The sequence below is a fragment of the Podarcis liolepis genome (assembly GCF_965112155.1).
Source record: "Podarcis liolepis genome assembly, chromosome: 4".
Classification (NCBI taxonomy): domain Eukaryota; kingdom Metazoa; phylum Chordata; class Lepidosauria; order Squamata; family Lacertidae; genus Podarcis; species Podarcis liolepis.
The window spans coordinates 23,235,851-23,255,547 of NC_139558.1; the positions used below are offsets into that span (position 1 = coordinate 23,235,851).

Genomic DNA, 19,697 nt, shown 5'->3' on the forward strand with positions numbered 1-19,697 from the left:
TGATATGTTCACCCACAACTTAACACTAACATTTCCAGATAGAGACTTTTGGCTCCCAAAATGAAGATGAGCTGGTGCTCTCTCACAACAAGGAAGTCATGAACTATTGTACCCATCAAGGGTTATTTACAATCCCAGAATTCTTATTAGGCTGTAGGCTAACCCAAATGATCATTATCTTAATATCCTCTAATAGCACATAGTTTATTGTGGCCTAAGCCTAGCCGCTTCATTTGATTTAATCCATCCACCTGCTTTAATTTTTATCCTTCTTAGCATCTAACCTCTGATGAGCATGTATTCTCTGTTATTTCCAGAACAGTGTTCTTTCACTGTCTTGTGGATATCTTTTTAATTTCATTGTACTTAACAGACACTCAAACAAAAGAATTTCTGAATGCAGAAAAGATAAGGGTCCAATCCATTTTAAATAAGTATATCCTCAATATAATTAATCATAAACGAGCTGTCTGAGAAACTAACTGGGTGGCTAGAGCAGCCCTGCCCTTCTGGCCTGGACATTGTCATCTGCTCCGGTCAAGGATCTGCTTGGGGTGGGAAGAGTTATTCTGCGAAGGGATCGCTCTTTGCCAGTGCCAAGTCAGCCAGAATTCCACTAGCGTTGGCCATCAAACCCCTGCTGTGAGTAGTAGTGACAGGGAAGAAAATTTGGTTAATTTAACAGTTTGATGCATCCTTACCTAATTGCAGTTTCCAAAACACTACGTGAGCTGAAACATGGCTATCCTTTGAAATTCTCACTTCTCAGAATTTTGCAATGCATTTTTGTAAGTAAATGTGTGCAAAAATCATACAATTTTGTATTCAAAGATGCATATATTCATGGAAATAACCTAAAAGATTGCTAGCAAAAATGTGCATATTAGGCAAAACTGCATACAAAAGTACTGATGGATTTTCATGAGGACATTTTCTATGTAAACAATAATCACCAACTGATGCAGTAATGTGACCGGAAAAATTAGAAACTGAGAGAAACAGAAACTGACAGATTCATCTGTGCCTACGTGTGACCTTATGAGGATTCTAGCTGCCATCAAGTCAGCTGTCTGGGAACAGAACTGTGTTGCAGGAACAGCCGTGGCCTCTTAGCCTAGACATTGTCCTCTGATCAGGGTGGATATTTTTCTGCTCTCCTAGACAGCCAGGATCTTCACAGATCTGCATAAATGTGTTATAAGAACCAGGGCCTGAGCTTGTTTCCCCCCTTTCTTTGTCTTCTTCACTTTTCCTCATGTATCATGTCACTGTAAAATGAAAGACAAGGACTACTGTACTCGTTTTTGTAAGTTTCTCGGACAGTCTTTTTATCTGAATGTTGGGGTATAAATGACTTAAATAAATAATGTGGCTTTGTACTATTGGTAAGACAACTACCTTATTACAGCATCAAGAAGTTCAAATAAAATTTGACACCCCCCCGGTATAATACAGTGGTACCTCGAGTTAAGTACTTAATTCGTTCCGGAGGTCCGTTCTTAACCTGAAACTGTTCTTAACCTGAAGCACCACTTTAACTAATGGAGCCTCCTGCTGCCGCCGCACCGCCGGAGCATGATTTCTGTTCTCATCCTGAAGCAAAGTTCTTAACCTGAAGCACTATTTCTGGGTTAGCGGAGTCTGTAACCTGAAGTGTATGTAACCTGAAGCGTATGTAACCTGAGGTACCACTGTACTACATTCAGCTGAAATTCCAATACTCTGCCTTAAGCAGTTTGTGATATGCATTGGCTATCTGAATGGTTCTGAAGATCCATTCTAGAAAAATGGGTGCCATAAGTGCCACTCTTTTTAACAACAACAAAATAGGTGTCGGTACTGCGTACCCTTGAGTACCCCCTTTTATATTAAAAAAACCCACTGCTGAAGACAATTATGATTACATACTTATAGTTCAGGCTACACAAGGAAATTCTTGTGTACAACCAGCACCAGGAAAAATTCTTACAATAGTCATTTCTTTGTTTCTTGGCAACATAAATATACAGAAACAAATCCAACTTCCCTAGAGCCAATAACTGTAAGTCAAACATCTGAATTTGCAGCCAGGCAAACCTGAAGTCTGACGGCTTTAATCCCTTTGTGCTTAGTCTTAAAAGGACAGAGTTGCGGTGAACCAAAGCAAACGTATACAGGGGTTATTTCTGAAGCTCGTGGAAAAAAGCAAATGAATTAATCCGTAAAAAATGATCGGAACTGCCACGTACAAGAGGTTGATAGACAGAGAACTGGCTGGTTGCTTCAAATGGGCCTCACATCCTCAAAATTTGTTCTATCAGCTCTGGATAAAGTTTTTCATTTCCAAGTACGCTTCCTGATGCAATTATAATTTCATGTCTCTCTCTTCATTCAGGTTACTGATGCTCACTCAATTGTTTTACTATTAATTAATTAATTTTTATTATAATTATTAATGTATTAATACTACTACTACTATGGGACGCGGGTGGCGCTGTGGGTTAAACCACAGAGGCTAGGACTTGTCGATCAGAAGGTTGGCGGTTCGAATCCCTGCTACGGGGTGAGCTCCCGTTGCTTGGTCCCTGCTCCTGCCAACCTAGCAGTTCGAAAGCACATCAAAGTGCAAGTGGATAAATAGGTACCGCTCCAGCGGAAAGGTAAACGGCCTTTCTGTGTGCTGCTCTGGTTCGCCAGAAGTGGCTTAATCATGCTGGCCACATGACCCGGAAGCTGTACGCCGGCTCCCTCGGCCAATAAAGCGAGATGAGCACCGCAACCCCAGAGTCGGTCACGACTGGACCTAATGGTCAGGGGTCCCTTTACCTTTACTTACTACTACTAACTACTACTACTACATTTCTCTACCACTTTTCCTCTGAAGTGGTGTGTGGCGTTTGCCTCCTAGGTGTGTGACATCATACTGGGTCATAAGGAAAGGGTTAACTAAGTGTAAAATGATTAACCAATAGGAACCCAAGGGGAGGAGTTAGAGTTGTTAAGAAGTGAGTCTGGAGTTAGAGAAGGGAGACTCCGGGAGGATAAGTCTGTGGGTTGGGCTAGTTTGACCTGAGAGAGTGAGAGAATCTGTTAAGAGGAGTCGGTTAAACAGTTGGGGTAATCAGTTAGAAGGTATTAGGAAGGTGCAGGCCGGTAAAAAAACTAAGATTAAGAAACTGACAAGGAAAATTATCTGAAGCCATAAACTTGTTCATGCTTATAAAATTAACTTGTTTATTTGGCTTAATGTTAACAACTGTCTGGACTCAGTGTGTACCCGAAAGAAATGGGTTGGTGGCAGCGGGGAAGCGAGCACAGTGGTGGTGGCACAGGGATCAATAGACCATCAAATGTCCGGGGACCCTGTGTGATCGCCACATGGTGCTCTAGGTAGTGTACATGGTTCTCACCCTACCTTTTTATCCTCACAAAAACCCTATCAGGTAGGTTAGGCTGAGAGGTGGTGACTGGCCCAAGGCCACCCAGTGGAGATTTAAACCCTGCCCCACAGGCCCTAGTTCAATACTCTAACCACTATACCACACTGCTGTTTGTGTGTGTGTCTTAAACAACATCTCAGCCAATGACAGAGATTCAAAGTCTGTACGATGAGTGTAACCGAGCATCTGAAAAAAGAAACATAATCCTCCCTTATTGCTTCTCTCACTAAAGCGTTATTACAATTGCCTTTATTCACCATCTTTAAACAGTTGATGTATTGCAGCATGTGATAAGCTGGATAAGAATCCTGCCTTACAGAGAACAACCTTCTGTTTGAAGGTGTCCTCTATTTGATTTAACTCTAGTTTAAAGATAAAGAACTATAATAAGGCTTTGAAGTTGCCTTTCCAACAGTGAGTACTAGGCACCTTGTCACAGTCTAGGGTTAGCTATATTGCATTTCTATTATAGTAATTTTTTCTGCTTCTAAAGTTGCATTTATACAGATATGGGTTTTTATGCACATTTCATGCAAGTATGTCTTTTGATGACATGTTTCCTTTTTTTGTGACATGCAAGTCCCATCTTACTTTGAGAGCTTTGATAGGAGAGGGTTTATGGGGGCAGTGGAGGGGTGAGACAGATTGCTTGAAGTTCCTTAACAGTCAACAGTAGGGATGGGCAGATCTGACAGCTTTGGCCTAACTCTCAATTTCTCATTTTTCCTATCTTAACTTCAGTTCCCCACATTTCCACACCAGTATGTGATTTATTAATAAAAAGCCCTTGGGAAAATTCATCAGCATTCTGGTGAGAATGTTGCCCAATATACATGTTTGCAAAGCAGTTTCTCAAATATATTGCATTTTCGTATGTTGTTTTCACTAATGTATGTATTTACATACACAGTTTTCCTACACCTTATTTGTATGAGGTGTTAGGGGAGGGGTAGTAACTCTGGTGGGGGACACATTGTGCTCCATCTGGGGTAGTTTGTCCACCTTTGGTGCAGTGGCGGAGCTTCATGCTCCAGCACCGGGGACAGAGAGCAGGTGGGGGCATGGCTGGCGCGTGTCCCGGGGGCATGGCACACGTCCCAGGGGCGTGGCACGGGTCCTGGGGGCGTGGTGTGCATACTGGGAGCGTGGTACACCGCCCGCAGGGGCGTGGCGCCCAGCACGGGGGGCAGCCCATGGTGGCACCCCACTGGGATCGTGGTGCTGGGGGCTGTGCACTCCCCCCGCCCCCTCTTCCTCCACCAGTGCTTTGGTGTCCAACCTGCACTCAGCTCTCACCTGTGGCTCCCAGAAACTGTAAGCATGCAACAGTGGCCACGCCCCGGGAAACAGTTTCGACTGGCCAGCTAAACCAAGTGAGGGCAGCCGATAGGTCGCAAACCCTCTGTGTTAGGAACTTCCCCCTATGCAAAGACAGACTCCGGAAGATTGAGCGGACGAGACCAATAGTGGGTCCAACAGTCATGAAGGTGCATGTGCTGTAGAGGAAAGTGAGGAGCAGGTGGGGCTCATCAACCTGGAAAGGTAGCCCATCTAGGAGAAGGAAAACTCTGATCCTAAACCTCCACTGCCTTAGGGGATATATTCGGGAGAAGTGAAGACTAAGGAGCAAACCCTACATAAATTCAGAGTGGAGTCCCTAAGTCGGTTGGATGCTGCCTTGTACGCCTCCTTCTAGCAACTCCTGCAGCCAAGAAGGTGCCAGACCTTTTGCTCTGCTTGCCTTTGGACCACATTGGCAAGGCCTTGTCATATGGGCAGCCCAGGGCCTCCATACACACTGCACAGGCTTGCTCCCCATACACACTGCAGTGTCTTGACTTCACCCCTGGAGGGGCACTCCATTGTCTCTCAGGACAGATGGATGCCAATATCTTGAATGGAGAACGGCCTAGCAAAATTCAGAAAAGTGTGGATTTCGAAAGACAGCGGCATTTTGGTTTGCATCTTGTTTCAGATTAGCCAAGTTCCCTTTCAAATGTGAACTGAATTTAATTTCTCTTCCATCCGTAGTCAGCAGATAAGCTGGCAGCCACAGGATTGTTAGAAGAATTACAGGTAAATGACCCAGAGTGGCTAGGAAATAGCTGGAGATAGCGCTGGAAGGTCAGAGCCATTTTGGTGAAGATGATTCATTCTCTTCTCTTCTCCCTAGCTAAGGGAAGCGATGAGTAAGAGTTGACTGTGAAAAAAAACTACAGAAGGTGTAGTCTTTAGAGAAACAGGAAAAGAGTTAGCTCTGAATTCTGCAAAGGCAGTAGAGCTATGCTGTCTGGCTCCAGCTTTGGTCAATGTATAGCTGTAAACAAATTTAATTATAAAGGTTATAAGCCTGGCGTGCTCTGGTCCATGGGGTCACGAAGAGTCGGACACGACTAAACCACTAAACGACTAAACAACAACAACAAGCCTTTGGGGACCAATCCTTCTAAAGATAACCAAAGGCAACTATGCTCTGCCCCTTAAATTTCTCACTGCTCAGGGAAATGGGAAGAAGGTAACTGAATAAAAGTAAGTTACAAAAGTGCAGTCCTATGGATGCTAACTTGGAAGTGATGCCCACTGAAATAAATGGAAATTATAAACAGAAACTGTTATGAGCAGAGGGGAAAGTCCAGCATTATTAAAGCCACTGTGCAGCCTCTGTTAACAGGCCCTGTCCTTGGTATATTTGCTCTTTTATATGTTTGTGTGCTCAGTTTCCCAACAAATTGCAAAAGTTTTTACTTGTTGGAATAATTGAGAACCGGCAGGGACTGTGTAAATTGCCGTTCCATAATATTTTAGCTCCAGGAGACTATGTACACACATGACAAGCCATCTGTAATGCTTGGGTGGTATTCAGCTAAGTTTTACTCAGATCCATTAAAATTAATGGACCTGGATTAGTCAAGTTATTTCATTTAAATAGGTCTGCTCTGAGTAAAATTTCGTTGACTACCACCCCTTTTATCCGATGAAGCTGTGGTGCATTCCACTGCAACATAAGAGTACAAGATCTCTGTAAGTGCATATTTGTGAGTGGGTGAGATTTTAATTGTGTCCGTCTCTAGGCTTTGTGTGCTGACAGGTTTTTTTTGTTTGTTTTATTAACTTATGAGAAGCTAAAATGCATATAAACATTTCACAACACCTCAGTAGCTGAGACAATAGTCAGCGGAGTTCCCATCAATCAGCCGAAGACAGCTCTCGCAATCCACTGCCATAAATGTTTCAAAGACTAAGCCTCTGTTTACCTCAGCTTTAAGTTCCTCTGATTTGGAGGTGGGGTGTTAAACTGAGAAAGCCACTTCCAGAAACTCTGCCATTTATGCTTTAATGTTTGCCTCTAAATATTGCCTAAAATATTATCCCAAACTGGCTTTAACTTTTTCAGGTTGAGTAGCATTTTTATGTACAGTACTGGATTACTCCAGGAGAACTGGGCTGTCCTTGTTTGATTCCCATTCCTTCCAAAATTATCTGTCTGCTGTTTACTGCTTTTTAAAATAGGGCTGCCATACGTCCAGCTTTTCTGCCGTACATGACTGGGATTTCAAAGGCGGAATTAAAGTCCAGGAGGAATTTCTGAAAGGTGGCACTTTGTTCTGGATCTTATCGAAAAATTGCAGGGGGGGGGGGTTGGCGCCTTATTGTAAGAAAGAAAGCTCAACAACTGCCCTCGTTTGTACTTTTAAAATTCAAATTAAGTGAGTAATTTAATTTATTACAACCACTTTATCATTTTAGCTGTAAAAAAAAGTCCACAAACTTAGAAATGTAGCAGGAACCCCCCCACCCCAATCATTCTGTTTGTACAAACTTCACACACACTCACACTCACACACTACATACGCCACATTTCTCTTATGAATTCATAGAAAATCAACCATACATCGGATTTGCACTGTTCCATTTTTATTTTAATATCAAAAGGGGGTGCTTGGTTTCTGGTCAGCCATAATCTCTTCAGCATACCAGCACATCCACAGGAGCCCTGCCCAGTTGCTATGTCAACCCTGATAATCCCAGACAGAAGACAATCAAAATCACAAAGAACAGTGGATTCACCACAGGCTGAAACAAAGGACAATGATCAGATCTTCCCTCTGGGGGCAGGAAACTGCAAACTCCCCATTGTCACCTGGAAAGTACTCATGGGGAGGGGGAAAGGAGGAACCAGCCAGGTGACAGGACACTCAGGTTACCACCACAACTCCTCCCTCATCACCTCCTTTCTGTAATGTATGCATGATGTCAACCCCTCCTTTCTGTAATGTATGCATGATGTTTCTGGGGGTGGGCTTGACCTAGAGGAGGGGAAATTCAAAAGTTTTTATAAGGTCTTGCAGCCCATTGTTCTGGGTCTTTTCCTCTCTCTTGCAAGTGAAGGAAATACCCTGTTGCAACAGTTCAATAAAGGCCAAGCCTACAGGCTGCTGTTTTGCTCCAAGTTATCCTGGTTGGTGTCTTTGTTTTGTCCAAGAGAGCCCTCGGATTTTTCCGTTAACAGTTGGCGACCGCGACTCAGGGACACTTGGTTCTCCTGTAAAGGTGAGAGGGGAGATAGAAGGGATCAGGCGCCACTGGGCAACCTTAGCCCAGAGATCCTTCTTCCTCTCCCTGCCTCCTCTTTGCGGGCGGTAATCAATCGTCACCAAAAGCTCAACCAGGGGAGCAAAGGCGAGGTCAAGCCGGCTAAAAAGAAAAGGATCCTGAGATTCGCGGGGGACATCTTTGAACGTGAGTATGGTTTGAAGTAAATACATTGGGAGGGGGGTGGGAAAGTAACGACCCCACGACAGCCAGACTTTCCTTCTTTCATTTCTGGCGTAGCCCCTCGGAGTCGGCCGGGTGCGCTCTAACTTTACCCTTTTCTAACCCGATTCTCCCCTTCGGAAAGTGGCCAGGGAGATCGCGGAACTTTACTGTGTGGCGCATACCTCTCGGAGTCGTCTAGGTACGCCAAAACCTTTCTCTTTCTCTCCCCTCAATTTCTTACGCGGTGTGTGACCGGGGAAATTGTGGTACCTTTTGCTGTTTTCTGACGTTCCCCCCGGGGTCGTCCAGGAACGTCTTAATCTCTCTATCCCTTTTCTCCCCCGTTTTCCGTCTTGGAATTGAGTCCGGGAAAGCGTGGCTCTTTTACTGTTTCTCTGACATCCCTCTCTCGGAGTCGTCCAGGGGAGTCTTTCAAGTATTCTCTTACTCTCCACCTACCCTAACTCTGCAAATGAAGCTGCCCCTCCTGCCTGGCGACCTTTGTTAGGGATGACCTGGGTATGTGAGAACGCAAGGTCGTTTGCTCCCCCTTCAAAACTTTGTTTTCTCGGACCCCCAATCTGGCACTGCACAGCGCAGGCGTCCAGTAGGGAGCCCAAACTTAGTCTCAAAGGCTAGGCAGGAGGCTGTTGTGGAGGGTAGAAGGGGAGGTTCACAATTGGGGCCCCACACTAGGATTAGTCTTGTGAAGCAGCGCTGAGGAAAGGAATTCCGGGCAGAGAGACCCGTGGTTTGAGTTTCTGGGCTGAGAGACCCGTGGTTTTGTTTCAGGTTCAGGTTTGAGATTTCCAGAATTTAATTCGTGGTTTATAGATAAGTAGGAATTGTGTTAGTCAAGGGTACTTTGAGTACTGAAAGGATCTTTTATCTGTTCCCCCTTTCTTTCCCATTGCCCCCCCTTTCCTCCCTTGTGTGTGTGTTTCCACTCTTTCTGTCTTTAGCGTACTTTGTTAACGAAAAAAAAAAAAAAAAGCCCAATAATAACATATGAGAGAATGGGGGCTCACTAAACACCCTAGTTGGACTCCTCCTGGCAACAAAGCTTCCATGAAGCCTTTTTGCCCCAGAGAGGACTCTAATATGCCCCTCCAGCTTGTCATCTCCAATTAGAGAAAAAATAGAAATAAAATAAAGGGGCAAAAAAAAATGGTTAAGTTTGTGTTGTTAAACTGTAGCCTACAGCTGGAACATGAAACTGTAAACTTAATGGTGCTCAGAAGGCAGTAGATATAATAACAGCCCAGCCCGAGAGCCCACGCATTAGAGATTTTAGTTTCTCTTAAAAATATATATATATATATATAATAAAATAAAATAAAATAAAATAAATGAATAAGAGATGTACTCAAAGATTTAGAAATATTTCAAGGGTTTGTATTTACATTGGCCTTGGCATCCACAGACTGTTCTTAAATGCACATAGTTTTAAATTGCAAGCTTGCTTCAAAATTCTAAATCTAAGGAAGCCATGTTGCGCCTTATCGATCTTAAACAAAACAAAATGGAGAATGGAGTGTGCAAATGTTTGTTATTTGAGAGAGGCTCTAAAAGAGAGTTTCCCTCCCAAGTGGTGAAATCCTGTATACGTGCTACTTGTGTTCTGAAAGGGGGATTACCCCACCTGTTTCTTCTAGTTTTAAGTGAGGAGGGTGATTCTAAGTCTAATGGCAAATGATGTTTGTTGTAACTTTTGAGTTTGCGAGAAGGAGAAGTTAACCTAATGTTTCTGCTGCAAAAGCCTAGTTGAGCACAACTGCTCTCTCAAGCTAAAATGCAGTGTATGTATTTCATTAAGCGTATGCCTATAAAAGTATGGTGTTCATTCTAAGAAAAAATATTTGAGTCCAGTTTTAACTTTGATTTGGTTGGACAGAAGAGTTATTGTAAGGCTCCTGATATCAGTCTCTATAAGACTTCATGGCCTCTTTTGTTAGAAAATGCCCCCCTCCCCCTTGTTTCACTCTGCCTCTTTCAGTTGTTTTCTCCCTTCTTACTTCTGTGCTAGGTAAATTTACTCCCGAGTAAGCTTCCTTTAAAGGAAACTGCAAAGAGGGGAGGGGGCAACACTTGTGTATTCCCTTTAAAAAAAATCAAATCTAGGGCTGCTTTAACTGTGCTTTATAAGAGATCCTCTCAGGAGTATAGATGTTTCCTTTCCCAGCTGTAAATCTGTACTTAAATGTGTATGCCTCTTTGGTAGTACAAATCTTGCTGTGAAATCTTGCTGTGAACCCTATATTTTGGAGGGTTGGACTAGATGACCCCAGGGTCCCCTTTCAACTCTCCCAATTTGTGGCTGTGTGGAAGACCATGTGTCTGCAAGCATTGGAGGGTAATTCTTAAATTCTGGTGTGGTAATGGAGTTGAAATTCAGCCTAGCTTTGCTCTTTAGTTTTAAAAGGTGAGAGGTGAAGCCCAACTGGTAATATCAAGCATTTGAGTGATTACAGTGTTTATCATTTTGTCTACTATTAAAAAATCAGACTTAAAAGTCTACTCAAAGTTTAAGCACATACAAATGAATAATCAAGTAGAATTAGCCTTGACCATTCCTGTAAATAAAGGGCAGGAAATAATAATATTAATAATAATAATAATATTTTTTTGTCTGCAAATGGTAAGGCTGAAATGGCTGAGAATGTTAAAAAATAAAATAAAAAAATCCTATGAATTCTAACTCTGGCCATTTTTACTCATAAATAAGAGAGCGGTTGATTGTTCCGTGAATGGCCAGAGGGATATTAGCCCTTTCCTGTACATAAAGGAAGCAGTCTCAGTTTGCTTGGGCTGAAATTGCTAGCTTTGATGAATACTTAAATTGCTGAGTTTCTCTTTTTTGTTTAAAATCAAACCCTGTTTTCAAAATCTACTCCTTACCCTTCCTTTCCCTTATTCAAATGGTAATTTAGCCAAAGGATGCAACATTTTCAATAGTATAAAAGGTTTGCTGAGACATGAACTCTGCACATGCACAGAGGCTAGATCAGCTAAAGAAGAGAGAGAGAGGAAGGGGGGAACTGTAAGGGGGGAGAGGAGGTTTCTTCCAAAAAAAAAAAAAGAAAAAAAAAGAAAAGAAAACTTGGAACCATTGAGGTAAATCACCCTTAATCTGTCTTTGCTCCAGGGCTACTTAAGACAAAAGGCTAAAAAACAAAACAACAACTAGCCCATCAAAAGTCAAGAGCTTTCCAAGTTCCAATTCTTAACATGCCAAATTCTTTTCACAGGTAAATATCAAAGCATTCCCCCCTCAATGGGAATTTTAGGAACAGCATTTCCTGACAAGCTTCTCACATGAAATAATTTTCCCTTTTAACAGGATATGTGAACCCCGATAACAAAGTGTTTGTCCCTTTTTCCTCCCACAGCAAGTTTCTTTCTGTTCTGTGAAACAAGTCTGAATCCCTGCTATATTAGTAACTTCAATCTCTTTGTGGCCTTGACACTTCCTTTTAAAGTTACAAATAATCTGTTTTCATTTATTTAATCCGTTTCTCCATGATGTCTATGAAGTTAATCGAAGCACAACCAAACATTGTTTGTGGAATGGTACTTGTTTACCTTCGGCCTGAGCATTTCTTATTAATTCTGTCATTTTGGCTAGTGCAAGGTACCTGCACAACTTTAAATTGCCATTCATTTTTCTTGGTATTAACTCATTTCCCAGTATTCCGCTATTAACATTACAGTTGTTGTTGTCACATCATTTGGGATGTTAAAATGCCAAAACAGGTTACTTCAGGTTACTTCAAGTTTCTATTAATTGCGTGTCTTAGCATTTATTTATTTTTGGTTCCTCATAGGTAATTTTGTGTCTGTGTGTTCTACTTTGGGGACATGTTCATCGCATGTTGAAAGTCAGTTCCATGAAGTTCTTTTATCAGATAGCACATGGTGAATTTAAAGTTTTTCCCCCATGGTTTTCCCATTTTTTTCCAGTCTAGTAGTAATCTGCGTGGTTTTGATAATATATTTAATAATAATTCTTTTCTAAATCTGATGTCTTTGTGTCTAGTTTGTTTTCATCTGACTGGTAATCTAATTTTTTGCTTCCTTTTGTATTTTTTAACCTTTGTATTTTTTTACAGTTCCAGTTCTCTTTCTATACATGTGGAGTAATTTTTATTTTATAATATGAAAAGAACAACAACAACAAAAACTAAGTGAAGGAAAGCAAACAAACTTAGCAGATAATAACAGTAATTATGCGGAAATGTGATAATAATATTGAAATGAATAAAATGCTTAATGTGCTAAGATTGTTATTATTTGCAGCTTCCCATGGAAACTGGAGGACATCCTTTTTGCCTTTTGCCCCCTCCCTTTTCTAACTGTCTTTAAGCCTCAAAACCCTGCCCCTTACAGGATATCACCTATACAGATGTGCAATGATGAAAAGCAGCAACAACCCCTCAACTCAGTTCTTCCGTCATCACAAGACACCAGAGTTTTCAAGTGCCCACAGCTATCTCTTTCAAAGGATATAGACTGCCAGGGGAGTGGGCCTGACAAAGGGGGGTGGAGTTGACTTGCAAGGACACCTTTTCACTTGAACCTCAAGCCTCTGCGCTCCAGGATTCAAAAGATACATGCGTAAAAGATCACAATTGTGTCAAGATATGCAACTGATATTTAATTAGTTTGTTCTGTTTTAAGTGTTATTATGTAGGAATGTTGAAATGTGTCTGACAGTGTGTTATTCCCACAAGGGGGGGGGCTATTTTGTGTGTAATTATTTTTATGTTTAATGTCTTATTGCTTGCACACCAATTCTCATGCATTTTATACTCTCTGATAGCTCACACTATTGTGTAGTCCAATGTTTAGATAACCACATTTCATTGTCCCACCTGGCACTCTGCCAACTTTCCCTATCCACTTTAAAATGTGCTAAAACTGGCTTTACCAAGGAGAAGCTTATAAGATATATGAAGGTGCATATGCTTTGGTTTAGCAGGAATGATCCCTTATAGAGTTAAATTGTCTTATTTCGACAAAGTGCCCTTTTAAGAATGGTTTTCTTTTAACAGATTGGTTTCAAGAGTTGAGAACCATGGGGCACATAAATTCAAATTGGACTCAGTTTGAATTGGGCAAGTGTATCCAGGCTGCAATTAGCTCTTTGATCCTTAAAGTGCAAGTGAGCAACTCCCATGACTGCAAGACCAGAGCCTGTAATAATAATAAGGAATCCCATGGATTTTGGCCAAGGCAAAGACATTTCTCTCAGGACGTGTCCGAAACCTGTGCCAGCTGTGGTGGGTACCAGGCTACATGATAAATATGAAAGCCCTAAGTGGATTCACCAGGGATTGCCACTACTGCGACACCATGCCGATGTGAGACCACAGAAGAGCTACCTTGACACCTGAGAACACAAAAATGGCGGGGGGGGAAGCAAACTGCACTTTTCAGTCATTAGTGGACCTTCCTGCCTAAATGTAAAGCATAGATCACTATTGAGAAAATATTTCTTCCAAGGTGCTAGAATACCACAAGTAACTGAGCAGTGCACTGTTACACCATTATATTTCCATGCAAATATCCTTAAAGTAGCATGATATCCAAGTCCCTTTCAGGTTCACATGGACACACACATCTGGGACGGAGAATACCAGGTTATTATTTACCACCTTAAATTGTGCGGAGAAAAGGATTGCAAAGTAGCCACCTTTGCAATCTTATCTCCGAAGGGGGGAACTGTAGCAGGAACCCCCCCACCCCAATCATTCTGTTTGTACAAACTTCACACACACTCACACTCACACACTACATACGCCACATTTCTCTTATGAATTCATAGAAAATCAACCATACAACGGATTTGCACTGTTCCATTTTTATTTTAATATCAAAAGGGGGTGCTTGGTTTCTGGTCAGCCATAATCTCTTCAGCATACCAGCACATCCACAGGAGCCCTGCCCAGTTGCTATGTCAACCCTGATAATCCCAGACAGAAGACAATCAAAATCACAAAGAACAGTGGATTCACCACAGGCTGAAACAAAGGACAATGATCAGATCTTCCCTCTGGGGGCAGGAAACTGCAAACTCCCCATTGTCACCTGGAAAGTACTCATGGGGGAGGGGGAAAGGAGGAACCAGCCAGGTGACAGGACACTCAGGTTACCACCACAACTCCTCCCTCATCACCTCCTTTCTGTAATGTATGCATGATGTCAACCCCTCCTTTCTGTAATGTATGCATGATGTTTCTGGGGGTGGGCTTGACCTAGAGGAGGGGAAATTCAAAAGTTTTTATAAGGTCTTGCAGCCCATTGTTCTGGGTCTTTTCCTCTCTCTTGCAAGTGAAGGAAATACCCTGTTGCAACAGTTCAATAAAGGCCAAGCCTACAGGCTGCTGTTTTGCTCCAAGTTATCCTGGTTGGTGTCTTTGTTTTGTCCAAGAGAGCCCTCGGATTTTTCCGTTAACAGTTACAAACCTCAGTAACACAATCTAAATACACTGGTACCTCGGGTTACAGACGCTTCAGGTTACAGATGCTTCAGGTTACAGACTCCACTAACCCAGAAATAGTACCTCGGGTTAAGAACTTTGCTTCAGGATGAGAACAGAAATCGCATGGCGGCAGCAGGAGGCCCCATTAGCTAAAGTGGTACCTCAGGTTAAGAACAGTTTCATGTTAAGAACGGACCTCCAGAACAAATTAAGTTCTTAACCCGAGGTACCACTGTAAGCCAAATTATAAAAACTGCAAAGAAGCAGCAACATAATCTGTATAAGGGCCAGAAAAAGAACCAGTTAACAAGTGAAAGGAAAACGTTTTTGCTAAGTCTCATAAAATTTGCAGGAAGGAGTGGTGTTGATCCTTAGGAGAGAGTTCCAGAACTTAGGGGCTTCTAAGGCCTTGCTTCCAGTGAAAGCTTGGTCTCATTATCAGTTGGGGGGGGGGGTTGCCACGGTGACAAGGACCTGCCCTCCTTTGTGACATCTCTTGCTTCTCCCTTAAAAGCCACTGACTTGCAGGCGGTCATTGTGGGTTAGCAGTGAGGCAAGTGGAGGAGAGGAGTTGGTGGTGGTTGGAGAAGAGGAGGAGAGGTGCTCATTTGATTTATTACAGTGGTGCCTCGCAAGATGAAAGGAATTCGTTCCGCGAGTCTTTTCGTCTTGCGAAGCACGGTCCGTCGCAACTGCGCCTCTTCAAGCGGCTTTAAAAAAAAAGCGCAAGACGTTTTTGTCTTGCGAAGCAAGCCCATAGGGAAATTCGTCTAGCGAAGCAACGCAAAAACGGAAAACCCTTTCGTCTAGCGAGTTTTTCGCCTTGCGAGGCATTCGTCTTGCGGGGCACCACTGTACTTTTATTTGATTCATTTGATTTTATTAATTTTTGTTTTATTTATTATTTTACTTTTTATTTTAACACTTTATTTTTTGTTCTTTATTTTCATATTTTTTATTTTACATTTTTATTTTGTGCACGTTTATGCACATATTTTTATATATTTATTTTGTGCATAGAGGAGTAGTTAGGGGTAAGTGTAGGGTTAGGGCAGGGGTTAGGGTTAGGCTTAGGGCTGGGTTTGGGGCCAGAGTTAGGCTTGGGTGGGCATTTTAGATAGCTAGTTTAGTGAGGAGGGTGGGAATTTTTTGTGAACAAAATGTGCAGACTGTAAGTAGCATTCCTTTGCTTTCTCTTGGTCTCCTGGGGGCGGGGTGTGAGTCCTGGGGTCCGCTGCACAGCCTTAGCTCTCTGGAAATCGACCCGGCAAGTCTTCCCCAGAGAGCTCAGCTCCTCCACACTCTTTCCCTGCCTTCCCCTTTTCTCTCCCCTCTCATCATTTACATTTACTAAGACATTCCTAGCTCACTTTCCTCCCAGGAGCTCAAGGTGGCTCCCATGGTTCTCCCCGCCACCAACTGTTATCTTCACAGCAGCCCAGCAAAGTAGGCTAGGCTGGCCCAAGGTCCACCAGGGAGCTTCATGGCTGAGTGGGGATTCGAACCCTCCTCTCCCAGGTCCTCCCGGAAGGAGCTGACTTTCCTCCTCTGCTCTCTTCCAGGAAATCCGTGGCCACTTCGAGCGCTTCAGGGATTGCCTCCTGAGCCTGGCCCTGGCCTTTGAGGCCCTCCTCCAGCTGATGTGAGTATGGTCTTTGGGGTGGGCATGGGGTGGGTGAGGAGCAGAACGCCAGGGGGTGCTCTGGGTGGTCAAGAGCAGGCAGGAGGGAAAAGGGGGCAAATGAGACTTGGAGGAGGCAGTGTCTAACCCCTTCCCTTTCTCTCTCCAGTTTCATGAGACCCCATTTCAGCTGCGCTATGATCAGTGCTATCCTGCGTAGGACAATGGAGGCTGTTCTTGGGGGCGCAGAAAAGGAGGAGGACAAAGAGGTATGTCCTCTGCTTTGACTTCCCTTTGCACAGCTCTTTCTTCTTCTCACACCCTTGCAAGATTTAACCCAGCACTCAACCTCTCTTCTCTCTCTTCCCATAGGAACTGAAGCGGCCATTCCAGAGCCTGCTGGGGGGGGGGGGCGGTCTCCTCATTTTGTGACCTTTTGTCACCCCCTCAGTGATGACACCCAGGGCGATTCGCACCCATCAAACCCCACTTCCTACGCCTCTGCTCCTTATAAAATGAAATTCAGAGCAGGACCTCATCAGACAAACTTAAGTGCTGTGGGGGGGGGTCATACAATATAAATTATATAAATATAAATTATTATGCAGAAGGCATTACCTGAGAAACTCTGCATCAAAGACTTTTAGGGCTTTAAATATCAGAATCAGCCTTTTAAATTTGGGCCCACAAATGAACTGGCAGTCAATACAGATGCTTAAAACCATGTGATACTACTAAGCCTTTAAGTGCCACTCACCCCCAGCCCAAATAATATTTAAATTCTTATTGAGGATTTTAAAAAATAGCAAAGCACAATGCCAAGGAAGATTAGTATCTCTGGGAAACACAGGAATTATTGCCTGCACAATTGTGCTGGGGGACTATGGATCTCAAAGTAATAATAATAATAATAATAATAATAATAATAATAATAATAATAATATATAAAGTAGGGTTGCAATATTTCAAAAAAGGGAAAATATGGGGGGGTGAGTTTTTTATTTTTAAAAACTTTGTTGAGCTTTTTTCACCAAAAGATTGATGGTTTCTTCCTTTTGGGGGGGGGGGTCGCAAAAAAAATCAACACTTCCAATATGGGAGAATATGGCAGCCCTATTTCAAAGGCAATATCTCATTTCTTAATTTGCTTTAGATTTAATTCTTAAGTTGCATAAATGAATATTCTAGCTTCTAACTATTCTCTCTTCCTTGCGTTTTAAAATTAGCATTATAATTCATAAACTTTTATACTTCCATTTTTCTTTCCCTCAACAATTACTATACTAACAATCTGAAGACCTGAACATTCACTGCCTTACCTCCTGAGAATAGAATACTGATTAAAAATATTTATTTGGGGAAGTCATTAGGAATGCAGTCATACAAAAATAGAAATCTATTGGGATGCTGGGAAAATAGCATAAGCAGTCAATTTTAGGAGGAAAAATTCATTCAATTTAAGCTTGCTGCCAAGGCCAATAGGGCATGAGAAATGGAAATATACAGCATGTGGTAACAGTTTAAAAGCAATGATGGATAAAATTATATTACAGAGGAGATGAGCCTGCTTTTCATGCATGCCCAATAACACCACTTGCTTAATAGAAAAAAGCAGTTTAAGGACCTGGTAGCAAAAACTGTGGTATTTTCTTTTGCAACAGAAGCAGCCCTGTATATAGAAAACATAACTTGATAAGTAATATTCAGGTCAACTCCATATTCACAGTATAACATATCATGCTCATACTTATGATATAGGATCAGAGGTTGCATTCATAAATTATAACACAGAAAGGACGTAAATGGCAAGTTGGAAAGGCAACTTAGCTAAAACAGAAATGTGCCGATAGACCTACATACATTTAAACTTGGGGTGGCTTGAGGGATGACATGGTAGCAGCAACCTGAATTAGGTTTCAGTGTGAAAGCTGGCTTTTCCTAACATAGATGTTAAAAATCACCTCCAAAGCAATTCTGAGTAATAGATATGGGAGCCACTACTACATCTTCTCGACCAAGTGCAGTTAACTTTTATTGGCCCAAGGGCCACATTCACTCTTGGCCACTCCAGGGGCCACATTCCTATGCAAGGTGTGGGCACCCCACCTCACTTGCACAAGCACACACAGAGAGGAATTGTGCACACAGCCCCCCCTCCCACCCCGCTGATCCATACAGATCAGTTAAGATACGGGGTAATTGCCTTCTCTTCACTTCTCAAATGATCCATCTGATGAGTAGGAAGGAAACAATTTGCATCCTCACCAGGACTGGCCAGACAGGTTTTAAACACTCTGTCCACCCCAGTGCTGTGTCTACTTTAATATTTCCCCCACGTTTCTCCCCTGCTGCCAAAATGGATGGTGTGGGGGGCGGAGGCAGAAAAATTCGCCTGGGGAGCTACGTCAGACCCAGAGGCTGCTCAAGCTTTCTGCTCAAGACTTTTAACATTGTGTTAACGACAAAAAACTGATTGATATTGTAAAAAGCTAAAGGGACCCCTGACCATTAGGTCCAGTCGTGACCGACTCTGGGGTTGCGGCGCTCATCTCACTTTATTGGCCGAGGGAGCCGGTGTACAGCTTCCAGGTCATGTTGCCAGCATGACTAAGCCGCTTCTGCCGAACCAGAGCAGCGCACGGAAACGCTGTTTACCTTCCCGCCGGAGCGGTACCTATTTATCTACTTGCACTTTGCTGTGCTTTCGAACTGCTAGGTTGGCAGCAGCAGGGACCGAGCAACGGGAGCTCACCCTGTTGCGGGGATTTGAACCGCCAACCTTCTGATTGGCAAGTCCTAGGCTATGTGGTTTAACCCCCAGCGCCACCCACGTCCCTGATTGTTATTGTGGTACTAGCCACATTTTTCTTTGTTGGGAAGGAGCATCCCACAGCTGGTCCTACTCACTCCCCAATTGTGGTTCTACAGCCCATTAATAATCTTTTATTTGTTTTTCTCCTCATCCTCGCCTTAAAACCTTTGTTGCGTAGCATTCCTCCGGCATGTGAGAGCTTGTCCTCAGTTTCTTGTAGTCCATGTGGTTAAACAGATTCCACAATCTTTGCAGTTATTCTGATGTTATGTATTCAAGCCTATTTACTGCCTGGCATATATTGCATCATGTGTGTCATGCAGCCTAAATGTATCATCTTCAAGGGGAAAAAAACTTTTTTATTCTTTGGGAGCATGTCATTTTAGACTAAATCTTCTTCCATCTTTCAGGGGCAAATGTTATGTGAACTAGATCATATGACAAATAATGTGCCATGATGACATTCCCAGGAATGTTAGTAACCTTTGCAGCAATTCAGTCCCATCTGACTCTTAGGAATGATGCATCTTTCTCATAATTCACCAGCAGCTGAATTACTGAGATAGCTTAATGCATCTGGGAATTTTAGCATATAATAATAATAA

The 19,697-nt window shown here is 42.7% G+C and overlaps 2 protein-coding genes and 2 long non-coding RNA genes across 4 annotated transcripts in view; 2 read left to right on the top strand and 2 right to left on the bottom strand.

The window, feature by feature from the left end:
* Positions 1 to 19,697, top strand: part of UBAC2 (UBA domain containing 2) — a 244,254-nt gene that overhangs the window by 128,882 nt on the left and 95,675 nt on the right. The window lies entirely within an intron of this gene.
* DOCK9 (dedicator of cytokinesis 9) overlaps positions 1 to 19,697 on the bottom strand; it is a 142,927-nt gene that overhangs the window by 111,302 nt on the left and 11,928 nt on the right. The gene's annotated exons all lie outside the window — the stretch shown is intronic.
* On the bottom strand, positions 410 to 2,388 carry LOC310706068. The gene is made up of 2 exons (XR_014525633.1): positions 2,229 to 2,388; positions 410 to 1,268 (listed from the first exon to the last, which is right to left on the bottom strand). It is a non-coding gene; the product is annotated as an uncharacterized lncRNA (long non-coding RNA).
* LOC310705682 lies at positions 2,478 to 3,976 on the top strand. Its single transcript, XR_014525447.1, has 2 exons — positions 2,478 to 3,381; positions 3,457 to 3,976. It is a non-coding gene; the product is annotated as an uncharacterized lncRNA (long non-coding RNA).